Here is a 6,441-nt window from a genome sequence, read left to right as displayed (position 1 = left end):
TAGGCTCTTTTGCTCCAGAGCTGGTCCCAGTTCCCCAGGAATCTAATGCCCAATTTCCTGCTTCACTTTTATAGCCACAGAACTGGTATAGCTCAGAAGAGGGCCATTTGGTCTCTCTTATCTATGAGGTGCAAACCATCCCTTTTGAATAGGTGCTTTTTGCCACAGATATCCTAAATCCTCAAGCACAGGTTAGCTTCACTCTTCCATTATGCTTCAAACCTCCCATTAACCTCACCATCTTCCATTTCTCGCTAGTATGTCATACTGAGATATAAGGAGAAAGTGAGGTCTGCAGATGCTGGAGATCAGAGATGGAAATGTGTTGCTGGAAAAGCGCAGCAGGTCAGGCAGCATCTAGGGAACAGGAGAATCGACGTTTCGGGCATTAGCCCTTCTTCAGGAATACTGAGATATAATCCCAGTTGGAACATATAAATCTAGTTTATCCTGTTATTTCTATACTTGCTACTGTGTGGCACTGGGAAAAAAAGGAACAGAAATTGTTCTTCATTGGCTGTGCTTTTTAACCTCTTCTCAAGCTCCCAAAACTCTGACTCAAAGACTTCAGGCTTCTATTTCCTGCATCCTTGGTCGCAAATGGTCTGTGATTTCTGGCCCTTCTGTTTTGCACCCTCTTAATCATAACCTTTACCCTTGCAATACAAGGTTAAGATCAACTAGGTAAAAACAATGACTGCAGTTGCTGGAAACCAGATTCTTGATTCGAGTGGTGCTGGAAGAACACAGCAGTTCAGGCAGCATCCGAGGATGCTGCCTGAACTGCTGTGCTCTTGCAGCACCACTCGAATCCAGAATACAAGGTTAAGGGAGACAAAGGACTTATGTTGGTATTTGTGAAAGGTTACAAAGCATGAAAAATGCTGCATTGATAGGAAGTGGACACTAACAGACAACTTTTTTTGAAAACATGTTGGAGAGTTTGCACTAACTTTGCACTGAAGAACAAAGAAAGAGGATCGTTCTTTGTCAAGTGGAAGCAGGTACTTTACCAGCGGAAGTTGCCTGAATTACTCTTGTGCATCACCTAGTGGGTATATTTAGTACATCAATCATAGAATTGTTGAATTGTATACAACAATCTGTGAAATAAAGAGGTTTGAAGAGAGAATAAAGTGGAAATTCGATCACGTTAAACTGGGCAAATAAGTTTTTGACAAGTTCAAACACATGAGAGGAATACATGGCAGAAAGAAAATGATTATGATTGCTGGGACAAGAAAATACTTATTTCTTGTTCAGTTCCTCTTGTTTTCATTTAATCTTCAAATTAGTGGTTTTAGACAATGCTGCTAGTGCTGAGTCTATAAGTCACATAGCTAGAGTCCTGGAAATTGAATCCGAGATAATTGTGACATGCAAATGAATATTAAAGTGATTTGTTTGGACTTATTATATCGAGAAAGCTAGTTAGGCGTTTAACCACAACACAGTTTAAAGGATGACTTACCAGCTATGTATTTTTTGAGTTATAGAGTTTTGGCTGAACTGAAAGAGGCCCTTCAGTCCATTGTATCTATGCCAGTCATCAAATAATTCTAATTCCATTTTCCAGTATTGGCCAAACCTTGCATACCATGGTGTTTCAAGTGTTCATGTAAATAACTTTTCAACATCTTGAGGGTTCCCTTCCTCGACCGGCCATTCACATGGTGAGTTCCAGATACCCACCATCTTGTGGGTGAGAAATCTTTTTCCCAAATCCACTCTGAACTGCCTTCTCCTTACCTTGAAACTGTTCCCCCTGTTTATTGACCCCTCTACTAAGGGGAAAAGTTTCTCCCTATCTATATGTCTATGCCCCTTAGAACTTTGTACACCTCAATCAGGTGCCCCTCAGCCTCCTTTGCTCCAGGGAAAATGACCCTAGCCTATCCAATCTTTCTTCATATTTGAAGAAAGGCAACATCCTGGTGTATTTCTACTGTACCCTCCCTTGTACGATCACATCCTTCTTATGGTGTGGTGACCAGAACTGCACTGTGATCTAAATCATGTTACACACAGCTCCAACATAAACTTCTTGGTTTTGTATTCAATGCCTTGTCTGATAAAGCCAAGTATCTCATATGCTTTCATAAACACTTTATCTTTGTGTTGTGCTGCCTTCAAGGATCTTTGAAAATACACACCATAGAGTCATAGAGATGTACAGAAACAGACCCTTCGGTCCAGTTCATTCATGCTGACCAGATATCTTAATTAATCTACTCCCATTTCCCAGAATTTGGCCTATATCCCTCTAAACCCTTCTTATCCATATATTCTTCCAGATGCCTTTTTAAATGTTGTAATTGTACCAACCTCCATCACTTCCTCTGGCAGCTCATTCCATACACGCACCACCCTCTACATGAAAACGTTGCCCCTAAGGTCCCTTTTAAATCTTTCCCCTCTCACCCTTTGATGCTCTCGTTTACTGGAGACCACAATATTCAAGGAGAAACAAAACAGTATTTTACTGATACATCAATATCAGACCATTTACTTTTACCAAGTGCAGTTTTGTAATTCTGAGTCTGGGATCTGGCACTCATTTACACCACCATTCCATTCCACATACAGAATATTTTGTTGAGGTTTTCTCTCATAGGCATTAAAGTTCTTCCTTTCCTTTAATATATTTCATCAGCAGCGTTTGAAGGTCAGCATCGCTGTAAATCGAAACCAGTGTCTAGAGATTTTCAACAGACTGTTGTCTCTGGATTGTCTTTGAATCTTGGCTGATTGTCATTGAAACTTCATCCCATTGGTTCATATCAATTCAATTCCAATGACAGACGCATGATTTCCAACCAAAATAAATATCATTCTATGCTTGGAATTATAACGGTGTTGAAATCATAACTAGATTTCTTTCATAAAAGAAATGTTTTAAGTTTGGTTTCCCATTTCTTTGAGGAGGTCTAGCAGTTAAAAGTTTTTTCTATAATTTTAGACTGACAGTAAAGTAGAATTGAGATGAACAGCAAAGCCTCAATAGGTCATCCAGCACATGTAAAGAGAGAAATAGAATGCGAGTTTCAAGTTGGTGTCCTTGGATCAATTGGAAATAGTGGACTGGATTTTGCTATAGGCTGTAGGAATGTGATAAAGTCATAGAGTCATAGAGATGAACAGCATGGAACCAGACCTTTCAGTCCAACCCGTGCACACTGACTAGACATCCTAAATTAATCGAGTCCCATTTGCCAGCATTTGGCTCAAATGTCTGTAAATGCTCCTTATTCATACACTCATTCAGATGCCTTTTAAATGTTGTAATTGTACCAGCCTCTATGACTTCCACTGGCAACTCATTCTGTACACTGCATGAAAATGTTGCCCCTTAGGTCCCTTTTAAATCTTGCCCTTCTCACCTTAAACCTATGCTGGACTGGCTACCCTTAGGGAAAAGACTTTGTCTATTTACCCTATCGATACCCCCCCATGAGTTTATAAACCTCTGTAAGGACACCTCTCAGCTTCCAATACTCCAGGGAAAATAGCCCCAGCCTGTTCAGCCTCTCCCTATAGCTCAAATCCTCCAACCCTGGCAACATAGTTGTACATCTTTTCTGAATCTTTTCACAATATCCTTCCTAAAGCAGGGAGACCAAAACTGCACACAATATTCCAAAAGTGGCCTAACCAATGTCCTGTACAGCTGTGACATGACCTCCGAACTCCCATACCCAATACACTGACCAATAAAGGTAAGCATACCAAATGGTGCCTTCACTATCCTCTGTGATGTGGGGACTAAATGGAGGTGCTGATCCTGCATTTACTGGCTGCATGCCAATTGGCACCAACTTTCCCCAAATTAGGTGCCCTTCTAATTAGTTGCTTGTTAAGGACAGTGGGTAAGCTCTGATGCTGCTAGGCAAAAGTGAGGACTGCAGATGCTGGAAACCAGAGTTTAGATCAGAGTGGTGCTGGAAAAGCACAGCAGGTCAGGCAGCATCCGAGGAGCAGGATGCTGCCTGACCTGCTGTGCTTTTCCAGCATCATTCTGATCTAAACTCTGATGCTGCTGGCCCAATCAGAGAGTTGCCAGCTGTACTGGGACAAGTTGTTGCTGCTGAACTAACTCTGGGACCATGGGGACTCCTCAACCTAGAAATACCCTCATAGGGGTGGCCTGAAAGAAAAACATGACGATAGCCAAAACAGGTATGCTCCACAGAGGGCACGGGAAAACACTCCAGAGAAACTGTCTGATGACTCAGTTGCTTGCAGAGATTGACTACTAGAGCATGGGCCTTCAGCTGAGAGACCCCTCTGCCCTGCTGCAATTAAACCATCTCCATTGATTTTCCACATGGCCCAAGAACCTCTGCATTGGCTAAAAATTGTAAAATTGCCCCAATTGGCGCCTTAACCATCTTAATTAGTTGTCTGCTGCCGTGAAGCAGGAACTGATTCTAATTGCAGCTCAACAAAGCCCGAGAGAACAATTTTGACATAGCTCGCACTCTTTTCTCAGCCCCCGTCTCCAAGTAGGAAAAATTCAAACCATGGACTCACCTTTCAGTTCAAGGTTGACCTGCTGCATATTTCCAATATTTTCTGTTTTTACTTTAGATTTCCAGATTTGACAAAAGTTTGCTTCTGTTAAAAATTGAACCTGCCCTCAAAGCCTTCTGACATTTTTTTTTGAGAATAAACTCTGTGCTTTCAAAATGCCAGAAATATTTCAAAGATCTATTAAGATTAATTTAGAGAGAGCTGTCGTGAAAGATTTTTTAAAAATGTTGTCAAGCCAGAAAACTACATGGAGCTCAGGAATATGAGGAGTAAGTTTAACCCAAATTCAACACAAGACCAGGATTGGAAGTTATACCAGTGCTTAAGTTTTCACAAACCACATATATCAGCTTGTAGATTAAACTTGCCTATTGACTTAAGAAATTAAAGAAAGAGTGCAAAGGAATTCTTCCTGAAATAGTCACTCATTTCATTGATTGCATTATTTAGCATTATTTAGATTCACAACATGCATATTTCCCATGACTGGGAGTACAGGATAAATGAGAGTCTAGATTAGAGTGGTGCTGGAAAAGCACAGCCAGTCAGGCAGCATCCAAGGAGCAGCAAAATCGACGTTTTGGACATTTTTTCCTGATTCTTTTACATGTCCACAGACAATTTGTCATTTGCTGACATTGAGATGTATTAGAATTGAACATCTTTCATATTTGGTAAAAACAATGACTGCAGATGCTGGAAACCAGATTCTGGATCAGTGGTGCTGGAAGAGCACAGCAGTTCAGGCAGCATCCGAGGAGCTTCAGCAAAATGCTGAAGCTCCTCGATGCTGCCTGAACTGCTGTGCTCTTCCAGCACCACTGATCCATCTTTCATATTTGCAGAGTTATAAAAATATTTTATTTCATAACGTTATAATTTCATAACGATATACTTTTAGCACTCTTGTTTTATTATTTTATTTGTTTCAATTGTTTTACATTTTCTTCCTATTTTGGCCAGCTGTATACAGTGATCAGTCTATTTTCTAGGGAAAGGCTCAAGACTGACTTCAGAGGGGGTGATTTCTGACAAAATTGACAAAATTGTTTTAGACAGTCTCTTGATATGTATCTTTTCATTTTTTTGCACAATTTTTAGTTGCAATCAAAATTCATTGTACATTTTCATATGATGTTTTCTTATGTATAATGGGAAAAAGTGAGGTTTTGTTTACTTAGGCAAAGTGGAGGTTCTTGGGTGATCCCAGATCTTAACAATTCTGATAGATTTTGGCCAAACCTGCTTATGAGCATAGAATTCTTCTTTATTTTCCCATCTACCTGCAATTTTTAAAAAGTTATCAGTAATAAGGCAACACCTCATTTCTCTGGGTCTGTGTTCATGCACCTTTTAATTATCATTTCTGGTTTCAAGGACACTGTTTAATAGAGGTGAAAGACCAGCCCCTAGTTCATCACTAGGCTCTTCACCTTCAGAAACTAAAAAACCTTTTTTCACCTCAGCATTAAGGAACAAGCTCCAATGATTCTGGCATTCTCACTGGACGCCACGAGATTTTGAAGTCACGTAAACAAGACTTCAGATTATCATTAAGGTGTTTTATTGTGTTTTTTTGTTATCTCATGGGTCTCATTATATTTCTTCTCCTATCTATGCTGGAAATATTAGCCTTGACTGCAGGGAATATCTTGATCATCAATCAACCAGCCTGCTGCACAGCTTTGAGCTGCTGTTAGAGGATCAAAGTGTCATAACAGTTTCCCACGTAGCAAACATTTATATAATATAGAGGCTCAGCAAGGTAGTAGCTATTTTATTGAAATAGCAATTCAGGGAGCTGGACAAATAATTTAATGAATTTTAATTCAAATCCCAACATAGCAGATGGAGAATTTGAAACCAGTTTAATAAAATCTGATACATTAAGCTGGTATGAGTAAATATAAT

This window comes from Chiloscyllium plagiosum, unplaced genomic scaffold (genome assembly GCF_037043375.1).
Source record: "Chiloscyllium plagiosum isolate Xiang-an unplaced genomic scaffold, Cpla_swu_hap1 HiC_scaffold_8, whole genome shotgun sequence".
Lineage (NCBI taxonomy): Eukaryota > Metazoa > Chordata > Chondrichthyes > Orectolobiformes > Hemiscylliidae > Chiloscyllium > Chiloscyllium plagiosum.
This window is presented reverse-complemented; position numbering follows the sequence as displayed.